Here is a 9,605-nt window from a genome sequence, read left to right as displayed (position 1 = left end):
CCAGGCTGTCCTACGGTGTCCCTGCCCTGGCCTCTGTCCCTGCAGGCTGTCGTCATCCCCCGGCTGCCCCACCTGGCTGGTCCCTTCCTTTGCTGACAGCTCTGCCTCCTGCCTGCCTCTGCCTGGCCACACAAAGCCTTGGGCTGCTCCAGGCTCCGTCTGGGGGATGTGTTGCACCACAGCCCTGCCCTGGCAGGGAAATTCCTTTCTCTTGGCTCCCAGTCTGGGCCTCCCCAGCTGCCCTTGGTATTAATTTTTCCTTTCTTTGGCCTTTTTCTACTATGTCAAAAGGATCCACTATCTCTGAAACCACCCTTCAATCCCTCCCAGGGCTTTCCTCTGCTGTCCTGAGTTTCCACCCCACTGAGCACAGAGCTCCTGAGTCCCTATAGAGTGGTCAAGTGCCTGAGGCCAAGAGCACCTGGACAAGAGGGACAGTTCTTTTCTACAGGAAGGAAAGCACAGAGCCCCAGGGTTGTGAAGGCAGATGAGAAGCAGTCACCAGAGGCCAAGGCAAACCAGACCTGTCTGTCCTTGCAGCTTTTGTCTGAAGGCAGCCTTTGGATATATGGGGAGTTTTGGGGGTGGAATTCCGTTTCAACCATGGGTTCCTGGACTGGAATGACAGCTCTCCATAGGAAGGAAAGTACAGAGCCCCAGTGTTTCCAAGGCTGATTAGAGGCAGCCCCAAGGAGGCCAAGGCCACCCAGGCCTTTTGTCAGGGAGGAATCCTTGGACAGACAGAATTTGGGAGGCCAAACGCCACTTTTGTCTATGGGCATCTGGATGAGAAGGACAGTTCTTTTCCATAGGAAGGAAAGTATGGAGCCTCAGTGTTTCAAAGGCAGATGAGATCTGGCCCCCAGGAAGCCAAGGGAACCTGGACAGTCCTGGCAGCTTTTGTCTGGGAGCTATCCATGGATATAAGGAATTTCAGAGGCTGATTTTCAATTTTGGCCATGGATGCCTGAACTTGAAAGATGTTTTTTTCCATGAGAAGAAAAGCACAGGCCCCCAGTGTTTTGAAAGCAGATGAGAGGTGTCCCCCCAAGGCCAGCCCAGAGGGGCTGTGTGAGGTCACAGGTTGGGCTATGACATCACAGCGTTTGTTGTGTGAGGTCACGGAGCAGCTACAACATCATGGAGGGGACTAAGTGACATCACAGAGCAGGCTGTGATATCATGGCATGGGTGTATGACATCATTGAGCGGGCTGTGATATCAAAGTGTGTGCTGTGACATTACAGAGTGGCAGTTTGACATCCCAGAGAGGATTTTGTGACATCACTGAGGGGGTTGTGACACCACGCAGCTAACTAAGACATCATAGAGTAGAGACATAGAGCAGACTCTGCCATCATAGAGGGTGTCTCTGTGACATCAGAGAGTGGGTTGTGACATCACTGGGTGGCTGTGTAGCATGATAGAGCAAGCAGTGACATCACAGAACAGATTGTGATGTCACAGGGTGACTTTGTGACATCCCAGAGTCTTCTGTGACATCACAGACCAACTGTTTGACATCACAAAGGGATATCCCAGCACTGGTCCTGTAATATCATGAAGGGGCTTTGTGACATCACAGAGCAGGCTGTGACATCATGGAACAGCTGTGTGTGATCATGGAGCTTCCTGTGATATCACAGAGTAGGGTTTGTGACATCATAGGCAGGACATCATAGAATGGATGTTGTCATCACAGGCTATTTCTGTGTGACATCACAGAGGGACTGTGACATCAAAGACCAGGTTGTGATATCATAGAATGCCTTTGTTACATCACAATGTTAATTGTGCCATCATAACAAGGGCTGTGACATCACAGGGAGGCTGTAAGACCTCACAGGGTGGCTATGTGACATCATAGGGGCTGTATGATATCACAGAGGCTCTGTGTGACATCACAGCGTCTGTGAGGTCACTGGGGAGGTCACTCTGCCCTGTCTCCCCTCACAGTTCCACCCAGAGCTATCCAACCATGCTCATGCACAGAGGGGTCTCCTGTCCTCCCAGGTCCCCTGTCTCCAGTGCCGCAGCCTCTCCAGAAGCTGTTCCACAAGATCGACCACAGAGCCTTACATGGGGATAGGGGGCCATGGGGCCCTGGGGGACAGGGACTCCCGGCAGCATCCCCATGCCCCCCAGGGCCAGAGCCTGTGCCAGGCCTCCACCCTGTTATGAGGACTTGAGAGCACTGAAAAAAAACCCATCAAGGGATCAGCAAAACCCAGATTTAATATTTAGAGACAGCACCACAAAGTTCCTTAGCAAGTGTCACTCTGCTCCTGACTGAACACTTCAGGCACACCAAAGAAACAAAGCAACAACAAAACCAAACAAAATCCAGGCAATCAAACCAGAAATGAAACAAGTGCTGTCCCTGTGTGTGTGACAAAAGGGTAGTGAGGACAAGGATAAAAGGAATACAGCCTAAAAGCTGTACCGAGCTCAAACTTAACAGGACTTGTACCCTAACCTTAACTTCTACCTTAAACTTCACAATTTATCAAAAGAGCAGCACTTCACAGCATTTAACCTAACTTTTAACCTATGACTTAATGATTTAACAGTGGAAAAACAAACAATAGCCATCTTAGCTAATAACTTGCATTAAACCTAATACCTTTGCAAAATAACAACTCTTAGAGACATTTAACTTAGCTTAGATTTCATGACTTAAAATTCACTTACCGGCCTGACTGACACAGATATCCAAGGCACTCAAACCCCTCACAGAACAGCATTTCAGCCACATTTCCCGGAGCACAGGAAGTCCTGTGTGCATACAGACACAAAGAGTCAGTGTAAGGCACCTCTCAGAAATTCCCCTGAGGGCAGGGAATGCTCACTGTGGATGTTTTGGCATCTCCCAGCTGGCCAAGGGTGTAGCCTGGAGGAGTGCTGTGATCAGCCCAGGCTCCGTCGTTGTCCAGGATCCCTGAGTGCAGCAAACGGGAGAGTTCCCAGCTCAGAGAGGCCCCACTCAGAGGGAGTCGCTGGCCCAGGAGAGCTCCAAGGGCTCCTTTTGGAGCGCTGTTTGCAAGGCCCCAAGAGAGGGGCTTCAGTCCCAGCAATGGTTCATCCTGGCCAAACTTGTCATCAACAGCTTTCTTTGGTAGTGTGAGAACATGGATGTTGTGCCACTGAGGGAACACAAACATTTCCCAGAACCCTGGAGCTGTTTGGGCAGCAGCAGTATCTGGAGCAGAGAGTGTTTGTGATGAGCTGCAGAAGAGCTGAACCCAGGGGCTGTTGGCCAAGGCTGAGGCCCAAGGAGCATTTCTGAGCTGGCAGGACAGGCTGAGTAGGGGAGGGCAGAATGCACCAGCACAGCGCCCATGGAACCATGGGACTCTTGTGACACTGTGGGGCCTTATGGAATCATGGAAAGCACTGTGACATTGCTGGGGCCTCATTGATCTAAGGGGACTGTACTGACATTGTTTGGCTCCATGGAATCTAGGGATTGTTGTGACACTGAGAGGCCCCATCTAACCAAGGGTCTATTGTGACACCACTGGGCCTAATGGAACCATGGAGACCATCATGACACTTTTGGGTGACATGGAACCAACGGGCCCTTGTGACACTGCAAGAACCCATGGAGCCAAAGGTCCATTGTGACATTGCAGGGCCTCATGGAACTATGGACAGACCATTAAGACACTTCACAGCCACATGGAACCGAGGGACCACGGTTCCCCTGCAGGGCGTCATGACAACTAGGAGACCCTTGTGACATTGAAGGGACCCATGGCATCATGAAGACCCTTGTGAGCTTTTGGGGCCTTGGGAAACCAAGAGGATGTTCTGACACAGCAGGGCCACATGGAACTAGTGAGACCATTGTGGAAACAGGGGGTCCCATAGGACTAAGAAGAGCATTCTGACATTGTGTAGCCCCATGGAAGCAAGGATCCATTGTAATACCATAGTGCCTCATGGCACTAAGGGCACCATAGTGACACTGGGCAGATCCAAAGGATCAAGGGGACCATTGTTACATTGTAGGACCTGTGGAACCACAGAGACCATTGTGACACTGCAGGGCCCAATGGAACCATGAGAACATGCCACAGGTCTGGCTGGGTTGGCAATACAGGGGCTGCATGACTGGTCCAGCTGACCTTGGCATGTGGAGGGTCTCTTCTCATCTGCTAGAGAAACACTGGGGCTCCATGCTTTCCTTCCTATGGAAAAGAACTGTCCCTCTCAGCCAGGTGCCCATGGCCAGAATTGGGAGTTCCACCTCCAACATTACCTATTGAGACAGAATGGACAAGATTGTTGGCTCAAAACATTTAGTGTGTGTCAGAGGAAGGGGCAGGTCCAGCCTTGCCCTGCCCTGCAACCCCAGCACTGCCCTGCCCTGCAACCCCAATTCCCCCAGAGCCTCTATCCCAGCCCAGCAGTGTCTGCCAGTCCCTGGCACAGCACAGGCAATGCTACACAGCCACCTCTGCAGCCCCCAGCCCAGCTCCTGAGGGACAAAATGACCCCCAGGTCCCACCTGGGGGAAGGGCCCAGGAAGACCAAGGCATATTGAAGGCTGACCACAAGGCAAGGACACATCTTGACCCTACCTCCTCTTGGAATTTCCATCTGAACACTTCTGGAATCCAGGAGTTGTTAGCTGTGTGTGTGCTTCTCTAAATCATCTTTATCTTTCTCTCTTTCTAATTCCCTCGTGTTGAAAATTCTTAGAAATTTTAAATTGGACAGGCTCAGAGTTTATGACGTTCAATCGGTGAAGTCAATGTTTTGAGAAGATTTTTTTGATGATTCAAAGTTGTATTAAACATTTGGCCAAAGTTCTCTGATTTTCTGAAATCGCCAGTAAAGGCTGTTTGTCTGGTTTGAGCTCCTGAGAACCTCTTGGTGGTATTTCTCCAGTACATCCATCTCAGTGGACACAAACAATTGTAATTCCTTTGAAATGTCTCATTGAGAGAATTGTTTGGGGGTTGGGAGTCAGGGCTTGTCTGTCCTGCTTGGCACAGCCCAGGCAGGGTTGTCCCAGCTACATTCCACACTCCATTTCCCAGCTGGAGCCCCTGCTGCCTCTGAGTTGTGCTGCCCCAGCCCCAGGGACGCTCTCCTTGTCTGCCCATTCCCCCATGGGCTCTGGGCAGTGATGGCCTCAGTGGAGGCTGCTGACAGCCTCAGCAACTTGGAGGCTGAAAACTGAAATTATTCCCAGAGGCTTGGCTTTTTAAAATTTTTCTGAATGTTAATGAGCCCTGGGACACTGAATTCCTGCACTCAAGAGCTGAAGGCTGAACAAGCCTCTGCAGCAGTGACATTCAGCAGCAGCCTCCAAGTTGCTGAGGATGTCAGCAGCCCCCACTGAGGCCATCCCTGCCCAGAGCCCGTGGGGGAATGGGCAGACAAGGAGAGCGTCCCTGGGGCTGGGGCAGCACAACTCAGAGGCAGCAGGGGCTCCAGCTGGGAAATGGAGTGTGGAATGTGTCTGGGAAAGCCCTGGTTGAGCTGTGCCAAGCAGGACAGACAAGCCCTGACCCCCATCCCTGAAACAATTCTCTCAAAGATATCTTTAAAAGGAATTACAATTATTTGTGTCCTCTGTGTTGGATGCACTGGAGAAATACCAACAAGCTATTTTCAGGAGCTCACAAAACAAAATAGACTTTGCTGGCAACTTTAGAAAATCAGAGACACTTTGGCAAAAAGTTTAATATGGCATCCAATCAACAGAAAACACTTCCCAAAGCATTACCTTTGCCCATTCATCTTCACAAACTCTAACCCTGGTCAATTTTAGGTTAATCAAAATTTGCAAGAGGAGGGAATTAGAAGAAGAAACAGAAGGAGAGAAAGACGAAAAAGAAACACAGAAGCACACACACACAGCTACCATCTCCTGGATTCCAGCAGTGTTCAGATGGAAATTCCAAGAGGAAGTAAATTCAAGATGTGTTCTTGCCTTGTGGTCAGCCTTCAATACCCCTTGCTTTTCCTGGGCCCTTCCTCCAGGTGGGACCTGAGGTCATTTGGTCCCTCAGGAGCTGGGCTGGAGGCTCCAGAAGTGGCTGTGGAGCATTGCCTGTGCTGTGCCAGGGACTGGCAGACACTGCTGGGCTGGAACAGAGGCTCTGGGGGGATTGGGGTTCCAGGGCAGGGCAGTGCTCGGGTTCCAGAGCAGGGTAAGCTGGATCTGCCCCTTCCTCCTCCACACACCAAATGTTTTGAGCCAACATTCTACTGCAGTCTTTCAGAATAGGGATTGTTGGAGGTGAAATCCCAATTCTGGCCATGGGCACCTGGCCGAGATGGACAGTTCATTTCCATAGGAAGGAAAACACAGAGCCCTAGTGTTTGGAAGGCAGGTGAGAGCCTCTCCAGGCCAAGGCCTGGCAGACTTGTCAGTACTGGCAGATTTTGTCTGGGAGTAGTCTTTGGATTTAGGGAAGGTGGAACCCAAACTCGACCATAGGCGCCTGAAGAAGCAGGACTGTTCTTTTCTATAGGAAGGAAAGCACGGAGCCTTCCCCAGTGTTTTGGGGACAGATGTGAGGTGACTCTTGCGAAACACTTGCCATCCAGACTTGTCCTGGCAATATTCCTACGGGAGTGATCCCTGCATATCAGGAAATTCAGCTATGAAATTGCAATTCTGACCATGGATGCTTGGAGGGGGAGGACAGTTCTTTTCACTAGGAAAGAAATCACAGTCTCCCAGTGTTTCAATAGCCGATGACAAAAGACCCTCAACATGCCAAGGTCAGCTGGACCAGTCACGCAGTAAACAGGTGGCCAAACCTGCCTGACTTATTCTATGTTCCCTTGGTTTTATGAAGCCCTGCAGTATCACCATGGTGCCCTTGGTTCCATGGGGCGCTGCAGTCTCTCAGTGGTGCTCTGATTCTATGGGGTCCAGCAGGGTCACAATGGACCTTTGGACCCTGGGGGTTTGCAGTGTCACAATGGTTTCCTTTGGCTCCACAGTGTCACAATGGACCATTGATGACAGGAGGCCCCTCTATGTCACCCTGGAGCTTTGGTTCCATGCAGACCTGCAGTGTCACAAAGGCCTCTTGGTTTCACGAGGCCATTCAGTACACAATGGTCTCCATGATTCCATGGTGCTCCTCTGTGTCACAATGGCCCCTTGGTTTCATGAGGCTGTGAAGGGTCTTCATGGTGTCTCCATGGTTCCATGAGGCCTTGCAATGTCACAATGGACCTTTGGCTCCATGGGGTCTTGCAGTGTCACAATGGCCCCTTGGTTCCATGCCACCCCAAAGTATCATAAAGGTCTCCAAAATTCCATGAGGCTCCGCGATGTCACAATGGACCCTTGGTTTCATGAGGCTGTGAAGGGTCTTAATGGTGTCTCCATGGTTCCATGAGGCCCAGCAATGTCACAATGGACCATTGGCTCCATGGGGTCTCACTGTGTCACAACGGCCCCTTGGTTCCATCACACCCCAAAGTATCATAATGGTCTCCACAGTTCCATGAGGCTCCGCGATGTCACAATGGACCCTTGATTTGATGGGACGTCTCAGTGTCACAATGATGCCTACATTCCAGGGAGCCACAAAACATCAGTACAGTCCCCTTGGTTCCATGAGGCCCAGCAATGTCACAGTGCTATCCATGATTCCATGAGATCCCAGAGTGTCACAATGGTCTCAGGGTCTCACAGGGCCCCACAGTGTCACCAAGGTCCCTTGGTATCACAAGGCCCCACAGTGTCACAATGGCCCCTTGGTTCCATGGGTCCTGTGCTGCTACATTCCCCCCTCCCCTTCTCAGGCCGCCCTGCCACCTGAGAAATGCTCCTTGGGCCTTTGCCAACAGCCCCTGGGCTCAGCTCCTCTGCAGCTCATCACAAACACTGTCTGCTCCAGGCACTGCTGATGCCCAAACAGCTCCTGGTTTCTGTAGGAGCAGCCCTGGGTATGGTTTGTGTTCCCTCAGTGGCACAACATCCCTGTTCTCACCCTGCCAAAGAAAGCTGCTGATGCCAGGTGCGGCCAGGATGAACCATTGCTGGGACTGAAGCCCCTCTCTTGGGGCCCTGCAAACAGCGCTCCAAAAGGAGCCCTTGGAGCTCTCCTGGGCCAGCGACTCCCTCTGAGTGGGGCCTCTCCCAGCCGGGAACTCTCCCGTTTGCTGCACTCGGGGATCCTGAAAACGACGGAGCCTGGGCTTATCCCCCCCACTCCTCCAGGCTCAACCCTTGGGCCACTGGGGAGATGCCAAAGCATCTACAGGGAGTATTTCCTGCCATCAGGGGAATTTCTCACAGGTGCCTTGCACTGACTCTTTGTGTCTGTGTGCACACAGGAGTGTCGGTGCTGGGGAAATGTGGCAGAAATGCTGCTCTCTGAGGGGTTTGAGTGCCTTGGATAGCTGAGTCAGTAAGGCCTGCAGGTAAGGTTAAGTCACAAGGTCTAAGTGAATATCAATGCTGCTAAGAGTTGTTCTTTTGCTAAGTTGTTAAGTTTTATATAAGTTATAAGCTAAGTTAAATATTGTTATGTGTTATTTCTCTTATAAATTGCATGGTCATAGGTTGTAAGTTAGGTTAAATTCTGTTATGTGCTGTTCTTTTGCTAAATTGTGAACTTGCAGGTAGAAGGTTAAAGTTGTCTCCTGTTAAGCTTGAGCTCTAAAAGCTTTTAGGCTGTATTCCTTTTATACTTGCCCTCACTGTCCTTTTGTCACATACACACACACACACACACAGAGAGGGGACAGTTCTTTGTCCATTTCTTGTTTGATTGCCTGGATTTTGTTTGTTTTGTTGGTGCTTTGTTTCCTTGGTGTTCCTGAAGTGTCCAGTCAGGAGCAGAGTGACTCTTGCCAAGGAACTTTGTGGTGTTGTCCCTTAATATTAAATCTAGTTTTTGCTGATTCCTTTCCAGGGATTTTTCAGCACTCTCAAGCCCTCATTCGTAACAGGGTGAAGGAACCCGTGCCCAGGCTCTGCCCCCAGGGGATACAGGGATGCTGCCAGGGGGTCCCTGTCCCCCTGTCCCACTGTCCCAGGGCCCCGCTGCCCATCCCCGTGTCAGGCTCTGGGGTAGAGCTCGTGGAACATCCTCTGGGGGAGGCTGCGGCACCGGGGGCAGGGGGACCCGGGGGGACAGGGGACCCCGCTGTGCACGAGTAGGGTTGGACTGCTCTGGGAGGAACTGTGAGGGGGGGACTGAGGCAGAGTGACCTCCCCAGTGACTTCACACAGCCCCTGTGATGTCACACAGCCACCTGTAATGTCACATAGCCATCTCTGTCATGTCAGAGACCACTCTGGGATGTCACACAGCACCTTTGTGATGTCACTCTGCCAGCACTGGGATGTCACTCTGTGATGTCATGCAGGTGCGCTGTGTTGTCAGAGAAGAATCTGTGATGTCACAAAGCCATGCTGTGATGTCACAGTCTGTTCAGTGATGTCACAACCCACTCTCTAAGGTCACAGAGACACCCTCTGTGATGGCAGAGTCTGCTCTGGGGCCCCTCATCCTACTCTATGATGTTACAATCAGCTGAGTGATGTCACAACCTCCTCAGTGATGCCACAGGACCCTCTCTGTGATGTCATACTGCCACTCTGTAATGTTACAGCACACACT

Source organism: Fringilla coelebs, assembly GCF_963513975.1.
Source record: "Fringilla coelebs genome assembly, contig: SCAFFOLD_41, whole genome shotgun sequence".
Taxonomy (NCBI): Eukaryota; Metazoa; Chordata; class Aves; order Passeriformes; family Fringillidae; genus Fringilla; species Fringilla coelebs.
This window is presented reverse-complemented; position numbering follows the sequence as displayed.